This window comes from Azolla caroliniana, unplaced genomic scaffold, assembly GCF_043228905.1.
Source record: "Azolla caroliniana isolate FFs.n. ecotype wild unplaced genomic scaffold, voAzoCaro1.0.p SCAF_14, whole genome shotgun sequence".
NCBI lineage: Eukaryota > Viridiplantae > Streptophyta > Polypodiopsida > Salviniales > Salviniaceae > Azolla > Azolla caroliniana.
In genome coordinates, this window is record NW_028230449.1 from 12,654,804 (window position 1) to 12,665,983 (window position 11,180).

Consider the following 11,180-nt stretch of genomic DNA (forward strand, 5'->3'; position numbering starts at 1 on the left):
TTCCGCACATTAACTTTCACACCTTTCTAATAGATTTTCAAAATATGGAACTAGGTAGTTGTTGTGAATGGCGTCTTCGTTGATATGCTAGTAGTCAACACAAATCCTAATATTTCCATTCTTCTTTGGGATAACTACAATCTAGGAGGCCCCCCAAGTAGTTCTCTGAATTTGGTAATGATCCTTGTAGACAAAATTTTGTCAACCTTGACTTTTACTTGTTGTGCATAAATTTGTGGTTTCATTAGCCAAGGGCATTATCTTCCTAGTCTGGCATCAGTTCTCAAGGGGATTGTATGGGATACGACTTCCGCTGGTATGCTCTTCATGTCTTTGAATCTCCATGCAAACACGTCTTTAGATTCACTCAAGTGATGTATCAATATGACTTCATCATTCTAGCGGAGGTTTAGCAATCAATACCGACTTGGATTCTCTTCGTTGCTAAGGTTAATTTCCTTGACTTTCGTTGGCTCGTTGTACTAGGTCATACCCAACATGTTGGTTGTGCATTGTGGTCAAGGGAAGACGACAAGGTCGATCCCTTGTTAATATAATTTGAAGTGTGCATGAAAATTGGCCGCTTCTAGTGATGTTGGACCAATTACATGTGTTGAGAATCAAGCTCAACATAGTGCAACGTGTGAACACACCTTTTGAGAATCTACGATTACTCAAAGGTCAAGAGTCACACCACTACTCTCTACACATTAACTATGTGTCATAGAATCATATTCTATGACACATACCTTATGAGTTACATATTCCCCATGACTATGAGTCTTCACATTCCCCAAGAGAGTGATTGTTATAGTTAGTTAATGAAGAGAGATGGTGACTATATAAAGCACCCTTGTAATGCTACATTTTTGCTACATTTGTGACTCCTTGTAATGCTACATTTTTGTATTTGCTATTCTACTTGTGAATATACATCTCCTTCTTCTTGAGTATTCCTTTTTCTATCAATCTTGTGTTCTCTCTTCTCTCCTCTAATTCCTCTCACACATACACATAACACACATCTCTTCCGCTCCACAAGAATCATACATGATTCTTTACATGATATCAGAGAGGTCGATCTAGCCCATCCGCGTGTGTTCTGTTCTACGTTCGAGAAGAACCGGTCCATCGCTATCGTAGTGCGACTACATAGCTCATATTCGAGAGAGAAGGAAAAGAAAAGACGGAAGAAATCTTCATCGACAATGAATACTCAAATGGGGAGCGCTCTCCCTAGTGAGAAGCTAGATCGAAACAACTTTGCATCTTGGGAGTGCAAGATGCAACAAAACCTTGTCAGCCAAGGCTATTGGAGTTACATCAAAGGAGCACAAGAAAACCGACCTGACCCGAAAGACGCGGAGCGGAGTACGCAACATGGGAGCAAGCGGCAAGCCAAGCGATGTATTGCTTGGCGACATGTGTTCACGACCACATGCTCGGCTACATTCGAGAAGCCGAGACGTCAAAGGAAGAGTGGGAGAATCTACGAAAGATTTTCGCCACAAACACAACCGCGAGAAAGCTTCAACTCCGCTAAGAGTTGAACAACATCCAACAAATGGATATGTCCATCACGAGCTGCACCTTGAAGACCAAGGAGCTTTGCGACTCGCTCGGCTCGATAAGCGTCAATGTGGACGATGATGAGATGGTGCAAATATGCCTCAACGGTCTTGCACCACGGTTTGGCACAATGAGCACTGCCATACTAGGACAAGTGAATCCGCCCTCCTTCTTTGATCTTCAATCCATGTTGTTGGTCGAAGAAAACCATGTTCGAACAAAGAGCAATGCCTCGGAAGGCCACATGCTTTACTCACACTCGGACGGAGGAAGAGGATGCGGCCATGCAAGAAGAGGCCGATTCGGCCAAGGATGAGGCGGACGAGGCCCAACTTACGAAAATAACTCGCAATTTCAGCATCAAGACTGAAGCCATCGAGGAACCTTCAAAAGGAGGAGCTTCCATTACGGTCCGAGCTGACAAAACTCGATCGAATGCGAATATTGCGGAAAAATCGGTCATCACGAAGAAGGGTGTCGTAAGAAGATACGCGAGTCGGCTTCCACAATCCGACAACTCACCAATTACGCCACCAACTCCGACTATGACGATCATGGCGGAATGTTTGCAATGAGACATAGAGCAAATTCTATGTCGGCTTCTACGTCGAATAGCGCATCTAGTCCGGAAGACATATGGTTTGTCGACTCCGGTGCCTCGAACCATATGATGTCTCATCAATAATGGTTCTGATAACTTCGAGAGCCGGATCGACCCGGCTATGTCGAAACCGGAGACAACACTACGCATCCGATTCGACACATCGGCAATATCCCATTTGGCAAAGAAGTTAACCAAACTTTTATTAAAAATGTCTTGCATGTACCAACCATTGCGAAGAATTTGGTCTCCGTCGGCCAAATTGTTGAGCAAGGGATGCAAGAACGATTTAATCAAGGCGGTTGCTTCATCGAAAACGAGGGCGGACTCATCGCTCATGGATGAAGAGAGGGCCGAATGTTCATTCTCGACTCGCATGAGATGAAATCGGCCATGTTCACAAAGGACACGAAAGCCAATTCCGACATAGAGTTATGGCACAAGCGGATTGGCCATACCAACCTCCAAAAGCTCAAGGCAATGCAATCAAAAGGAGTCGTCATCAGACTCCCGACATTCAAAGAGAGAGATTGAAGGCGTATGTGCCGCCTACCAATTTGGCAAGCAACATTGGCACCCGTTTCCGAAGGAGCGGAACGTGAGCAAAGGCGTACTCAACGTAATTTATTCCGATGTATGGGGACCAGCTCAAACGGCTACATTCGCCGAATGTCGATACTACGTGGTATGTATAGAGAACATATAGAGAATTATTTTGAATTTAGTTTTGTATTTTTTTGCTCACTCTGTCTCTCCTCTCCTTCTTTGTGATTTATGTGTTTTATCGAACTGTTGTACTTCCGAACCGTGTACTTTGTGCTCTGACGCATACGCTTCCGCACACGTATTCTTTTTCATGTTCTTTACCGGCGATTAGGGTTTGTCCATTTCGAATAGTTGTCGGCAATAGAGGTTCCCAACCCTCGCGCTCTAATGCCATGAAAAAGTTAATATGCGGAAGCTTTGACAAACTGGTTCACCCAGATAGCAATAGAAAGAGTGCAAGTTTAATGGAAGGTTGAGAATACACAGTACATGGGAGAGACAGAGAGAGAGTAGAACAAAAAATCAATGTTTAAAATAATAACACTCTCTGTGTACATACAAATGTTCTACAAAACACTTTTTATACAAGTCCTTAAAAGGACTGACAGAAGTATTAACAAGTACTTCAATGCTCATACGAGTGACTAACACTCACTCCAAGCAATATGCCTATGTACTAGGCTAAGATTGTAGGCCTCCAACGGCCTACCGGTTACAATCTGATCCGTCTCTTGGTTCCGAATACTTATCTGGTTCTCCGTTTTGGATACCGATCTGGATCCAGTTGAGCTTGTCCCCTCAACAGAACCCCTTCTACATACAGTGGTGTCATCTCTTTGTTTGTCCCGATACATTCCCGAGTTGGCACACGGATCTTGGTGCACCCCTTTTTGAAGCTTATTATGTTGTGCTGCTAGTTCTATTTTATATTAGCAGTCGGTAGCCATGGTCATCCTAACAGGAGGGGATACACACCTATTGCGCCCTATCGCAATACCACTACCGAAATCTCAAACGGATATTGTTAGAGCTTAGCTACTAATGTAAGCATATGATAAGGATAAAAGATAGATAAATAAGAAAGGAAAGAGAGAAAGAAGGCTATCGATCCACCCGACCACCCCCGAGAGAAGGGATCGAGACGGACTCAAGCCTCGATCGATGTCCCATACCACCGTCGTGGCGTCGAGTCGTACCTACTGTTGGCACGCTCGCTACAAGAGTTGACCCACAACAATGCAGAGTCTCGACATTGTCGATAATGTGTCAAATGAGGGTAGCTAGGCCTCATATTTATAGCCACACCTAAGGCCCCCAGGCAAGTTCACACTTGGCCTAATGGGTTGTCTCAATCCCGAGGATTAAAAGTAATCCTCCCCTTCTTTACACTCTCGTTTAACCCTCACACTTTATCCACGTGTATATAATGCTACAGTAAATTCTCACCACAGGATATTATATGTCATGCCCGTAACAGATATCCTCTTATGTGTTAGGATCGTGACCGGCCACAACCGGTTCTACTTCGAATGTTCGGGTGCAAAGAATCGGTGTAGACAGTACACAGACAGATAAACGAGAAAGCAGAAAGATAAATACAGAGAAACAATATGTTTTACGTGGAAAACCCGAAAGGGAAAAACCATAGGGGTCCACAAACCCTGAGAAACAAAATCTCTATGATAGAGAAGTAGTACAATAAGAATCTCGGAGACGACAACCTCGAGTTCTTCTTCATCGAACAGACGGTTGTGGAGTTACTAACTCTTACACTCTCACTCTCTCTTCCTCTCCTAGTTATAGAGGCAACTACTCATAGTAACTTATTACAACTGTAATGATTCACATATGCTAATAAGTTTGCCCTAGTTGTATTTATACATATACAACTTTCTGGCTATTTACATACATAGCCCACAAGGGCACATTTGGACTATTTACAAATATAGTGTTCCGAATCGGCTATTAAATCGATTTCGGTTCTCAATTTCGATCTCGGATCAGGCATTCTTCCCTTCTGGAGGGACATGTTTCCCAACAAACTCCCCCTTCACTCCGGCATGGTGTACTTTCATTAGCATGTCTGATCCATTTTCGGTCATGTGGATTTTCATCAAAGCAAACTCATTTTCTTCTACTCACTCTCAGATCCAATGATATCTCCTCTGGATGTGCTTGGTCCACGAGTGGTAGGCAGCATTTTTCGCGAGATGGATGGCACTCTAGTTATCGCAATGGAGCCAGAATTCCTCTTGTTGAATTCCCAACTCTCCGATGAATTCCTTCATCCAAATTACTTCCTTACTGGCTTCCACTACAACCACATACTCGGCTGGCGTGGTCAGCAGAGTCACGGCCTTCTGCAACCTCAATTGCCACGAGACAAATCCCCTAGCATAAGTCATCACGTATCCGGTCGTGGATCGGCTCGTGTACACATCAGGCGACATGTCTGAATCCATATAACCTTCCAATGTGGGGTTATCTGAACCGAATCGAAAACACACATTCGAGGTGCCTCTCAAGTGCCGAAGTATCCACTTCACAGTAGCCCAATGCTCTTTATCAGGATTGCTCATATATCGGTTGACCACTCCGATTGTGTATCCAATGTCCGGCCTTGTACACACCATTGCGTACATTAGGCTTCCGACTGTCGAGGCATAAGGGACTTTTGACATCTCGGCCTTCTCGGTTCTCGATTTCGGACACTATGTCGGGATAGTTTGTTGTTTGTCGGCAGTGTCAAGCTAACCAATTTCGCACTTTCCATGTTGAATCTCTGGAGCACTTTTGTCACATACTTCTCCTCTATCAATCATAACTATTTCTTTGTTCGATCCCGAACAATGTGCATCCCCAGGATTGTTTTTGAGGGACCCATGTCTTTCATCGCGAACGACCTACTCAAGGCCTTCTTCAAGCTTCCGATTTTCATCGGGTCCTCTCCAACAATAAGCATGTCATCAACATACGACAAGAGGATAAGAAAACCTCCTCCATCATAGTTCTTGACAAAGATGCAATGATCAGCTTGTGTCTTGCCAAAACCGTGATCCCCATGAAGGATTCGAACTTTCAGTACCATTGCCGAGGTGCCTGCTTCAACCCGTACAAGCTCTTCCTCAATCGGGATACTAGGTTTTCTTTACCTTTCTCCACGAATCCTTCCAGCTGGTGCATGTATATCTCTTCTGAGAGGAAATACCGCTCGGCCACAACCGAGTCTAGAATCACTTCAATGAGAATCAAACACAGAAATGGGAAGTAAGGGAGTGAACACATGTACGCACACCAAGAATAGAGAGTACACAGGATGTTTACGTGGAAAACCCTAATAGGGAAAAACAACGGGAGCCCACAGACTCCAAACTATCACTATATACGAAAGGTACAATCAGAGACTCAGAGGCAATGACCTCGAGCTCTATATCTTCGCCAAGCAACGGTTACAACAGAGTAGTGCTCTATATCTCCTCTCTCTCTACACAACAATTATGCACATACAACAATATGACAACATTCTCTGTGATTACCCTAGGTCATATTTATACTCATATGAACTTAATTGTTATTTACAAATATAGCCTCAATAGGATTACTCAAAACATATTTACAAATATGTCTTCTCTTCCTGTTCTCACCGGGTCCTCTTCATTGATAACCGGATCCCATCCAGAGGGACCGGCTTCCCAACAATCTCCCCCTTCACTCCGGTATGGGATGTCTCGTCAGCCCGATCTGCTTTCGACACATGTCCAGTTTGTCGGTTGTCAACACCTTGGTCAGCATATCTGACCCATTCTCTTCCATGTGGATCTTCGTCAGCACGAACTCTTGATCTTCTACTCTCTCTCGGATGCAGTGGTACCTCCGCTGGATATATTTCGTCCGGGAATGGTAGGCAACGTTCCTCGCAAGGTGGATGGCACTTTGACTGTCACAATAGAGCCGGTATTCCTCCTGTTAGATCCCTAGCTCTCCAATGAAGTCCTTCATCCAGATTATCTCATTACCGGCTTCCAAAGCTGCCATGTACTCTGCCTCCGTGGTTGACAATGCAACCTCTTCTGCAACCTCGACTGCCACGAAACAGCTCCCCCTACATAAGTCATGACATATCCAGATGTAGACCGGCTGGTATCCACATCAACTGACATAGCCGAATCGGTGAAACCTTCCAAGAGGGGTTTACCAGAGCCGAATCGGAGGCACATACTCGAGGTGCCTTTCAAATATCGGAGTAACCACTTTACCGCGTTCCAATGCTCTCTTCCGGGATTGCTCATGAACTGGCTCACCACTCCGACTACATATCTGATATCCGATCGGGTACATACCATCGCGTACATCAAGCTTCCGACGGCAGAGGCATATGGTATCTTCATCATATCAGTCTTCTCCGCCTTTGTCCTCGGGCTTTGTTTTCCGGATAGCTTGCAGTTTGCCGGAAGTGTCGATCCGACCGGTTTCACCTCCGACATGTTGAACTGTTGAAGCACCTTTGTCACATACTTCTCTTGTGAGTACCACAACAGCTTCTTTGGCCGGTCCCAGATGATGTGCATTCCCAATATCTGTTTAGCCAAACCCAATTCTTTCATTGAGAACGTCCGGTTCAGAGCCTTCTTCAGCATCCGAATCTTGTCTTGGTCTCGTCCAACGATCAACATATCATCCACATATAGGAGGAGTATTAGGAAATCTCCTCCGTCAAATTTCTTCACAAACATGCAGTGATCAGCCTGTGTCTTGTGGTACCCTTGGTCGGTCATTAAGGAGTTGAACTTCCGGTACCATTGCCAGGGAGCTTGCGTTAGTCCGTATAAGCTCTTCTTCAACCGGCACACCAAATGCTCCTTCCCTTTCTTCACAAATCTTTCTGTCTGTTGCATGTAGATCTCCTCTTCGAGGTCACCATGGAAGAACGTCATCTTTACGTCTAGTTGCTCTATCTCGAGGTCCATGCTTGCCACTATGCTGAGCACCGACCGGATTGAAGTCATCTTAACTACCAGGGCAAAGATCTCGTCGAAATCCACTCCTTTCTTCTGCTGGAACCCCTTCACCACGATCCAAGCTTTTTATCTTGGTGGGTTTCGGGCATCTCCCGGTTTTAGCTTGTACACCCACTTGTTCCGGAGTGCCCTCTTTCCTTTCGGCAACTCTGTCAGTTCATACGTGTGGTTCTCATGCAGGAAATCCATCTCATCCTGCATTCTCATCCTGCATGGCAGTCAACCACTTGCGGCTGTGGGTGTCTTTCTTTGCTTCTTCAAAGCTTTCCGGCTCCCCCTCATCGGTTAGCAATACGTCCTCTGCATCCGGAAATCTCCGGGGGGCTCTTCTCTCTTGGAGAGGATATCTCTGTCCTTAGTTTCGGACTACCGGTTCCTCCATTTGTTCCTCATCCGAGTCTGATTCGGAATCTTGTCCGGTTCCGGTGTCTTCTTCTTCTTCTTCTTCGGTCGGTTCGGTTTCTTGTCCGTATCTAGCCAATTCGTCGAGTGTCATCCGGTTGTTGGCCAACATCCGGTTTTCAACCATGTAGGTCCTTGTGTCCTCAAACCGATTTTCATTGGATGATCCGGAGTTCATCTTCTTCTTCTTCGACTCCTAGTCGGCAATGGTCCTATCTTCCATGAAGACTATGGCCCGACTTAGGAACACCTTCTTGTTGACCAGATCCCACACCCGATAACCAAACTCATCATCATCGTATCCAAGGAATATGCATGGCTTGGACTTCAGATCCAGCTCTACTCTCTTGTCCTTTGCAACATGCACATATGCGAGACACCCGAACACCTTTAGATGCCCGTAAGACACATCTTTACCGGTCCAAACTCTATGTGGTGTGTCTCCGTCCAAGGACGCGGAGGGTGATCTGTTTATCACATTCGTCGTCGTCATCAACGCCTAAGCCCAAAACGCCTTGGGTAGCTTTGCATGTGCAAGCATGCTCCGGACTCTCTCCATTATGGTTTGATTCATCCTTTCGGCCAGCCTGTTTTGTTCCAGCGTCTTCAACACGGTAAATTCGAGCCGGATTCCCTTCAACCGGTAGTACTCCTCAAACTTCCCCCGGTATTCTCCTATGTTATTTGCTCGAACCGTCTTCAGCTTCCGACCGGTTTCTCTTTCAACTCTCGTGTGGACCTCCTTGAAGACAGATAACACTTGATACTTCGTCTTCAATGGTGAGACCCATAGCTTCCGACTGTGGTCATCTATGAACATCACGAAATACTGCGATCCGGCATGTGACTTCGTGTCCACTTGACACACATCGGTATGCACCAGCTCTAGTGGTGCATTCCATCTCATCAGTGGTCTTAACCGAAAGGAGGTTCGGTTTTGCTTGCCGGCTAATCAATCGGTGCATTTCTCAATATGCACGTCTTTCACCTCCGGAATTAGGTTGTCTTCCGCAAGTCTTCTCATCCCCTTCTGGCTCATATGACACAGTCTCTTGTGCCACAGCTCACCGGTAGTGTCGGATGCTACGTTCACTTCTTCCCGACATATCTGGGCATGCATCAGATATAGCATGTTGATCTTCCGGGCTCGAGCCACAATCAGGCTTCCTTTGCTGAATTTCATGACTCCGTTCCAGATGCTTCCCATGTAGCCTTCATCATCTAGCCGACCGGCTGATATCAGGTTCAGTCGAACCTTCGGAATGTGTCGGACATCCTTCAGCAGCAACTTGCATCCGGTTGATGTCGTCAACAACACATCTCCTATCCCAACAATTCGGCATGTACCTTCATTCCCCATCCGAACACAACCATGAATTCCGGCTATGTAGGATGAGAAGCATCTCCGGACCAGTGTAAGATAGAACGATGCTCCGGAATCGACAACCCACGTTGTCTCGTCGCCGACAAGGTTTAACTCATTCTCCTCGATGATGAGCATCAGTTCTTCTTCACTTGTCCTGATTGCCAACGTTCTCTTCCGATTTGACCCTTTCCAGTCCAAACCGTTCTTCCAATCGACACCGTCGGTTCCTTTCTCTTTCCGGAAATGCCGATAGTTCTTCTGGAAGTGTCCCGTCTTCCCACGATAGAAGCAAGTAGGCCTCCCCCTTGACTTTGACCTCGTCCCCGATTTGTCCCGGTTTTGAGGACTCTGATACCGGCCTCTTCCCTGGTTGTGGTCATCTTCTGTAACCAAGGCCTTCGGATCAGTTCCAGACTCCCAGTCCTTTCGGCGAGCTTCTTCATCTAGCAAGCTTGATTTTACCTTCCGGCCCGGCGTTGCCTAACGTGACAGCTAACGTCTCCCAACTATCTAGGAGGGAACCGAGCAGGAGCAATGCGAGTACCTCATTTGCGAGAGGTGCTTCCAACGAGGTTGCCTGGTTTATCAGTCCCGGGAAGGCATTCATGTGCTCCGCCATACTGGAGCCGTCCTAGTACCGGAGCCTCACTAGATTCTAGAATAGCGAAACCCGATTAACAACATTCTTGTTCTGGAACATGATGCTGATCTTCTCCCAAAGTTCATGAGCCTTACTTTCTTCATTGAAATTGTTGTACAGGCTCATGTCGATGAAGCACTAGATGTATGTCGTCGTCTTCATGTGCATCACCTCCCACACTGTGGCATTGATCTTATCCGGTCTCTTGTCCCCGAACTGAACCGCCAACAAAAGATCTTTAACCACTAGCATATCCTTCATCTTCGACTTCCATACTGAGTAGTTGGAGCCGGTGAACTTGAACATGCCGCCGAACAATTCCTCCATTTCCTGTGTTGTTCGCTCTAATACCAGATTGAGAAGAAATAACGCTCGGCCACAACCAAGTCTAGAATCACTTCAATGAGAATCAAACACAGAAATGGGAAGTAAGGGAGTGAACGCATGTACACACACCAAGAATAGAGAGTACACAGGATGTTTACATGGAAAACCCTAATAGGGAAAAACCACGGGAGCCCACAGAATCCAAACTATCACTATATAGGAAAGGTACAATCAGAGTCTCGGAGGCAACGACCTCGAGCTATGTATCTTCGCCAAGCAGCAGTTACAACAGAGTATCGCTCTATATCTCCTCTCTCTCTACGCAACAGTTATGCACATACAACAATATGACAACACTCTTTGTGATTGCCCTAGGTCATATTTATACTCATATGAACTTAGGGCTATTTACAAATATAGCCTCAATAGGCTTACTCAAAACATATTTACAAATATGTATTCTCTTCCGGTTCTCACCAGGTCCTCTTCATTGATAACCAGATCCCATCCGGAGGGACCGGCTTCCCAACATCTTCCTCCAAATCTCCATGAAGGAAGGCAGTCTTGACGTCGAGTTGCTGGACTTTGAGATCCATGTTGGGTGCAATGCTCAACATTGTTCAAATTGACGTCATCTTCATGACTGGGGCAAATATTTCGTCGAAATCGACACCCTTCTTCTACTGAAAGCCTTTCACGACAATTCGTGTA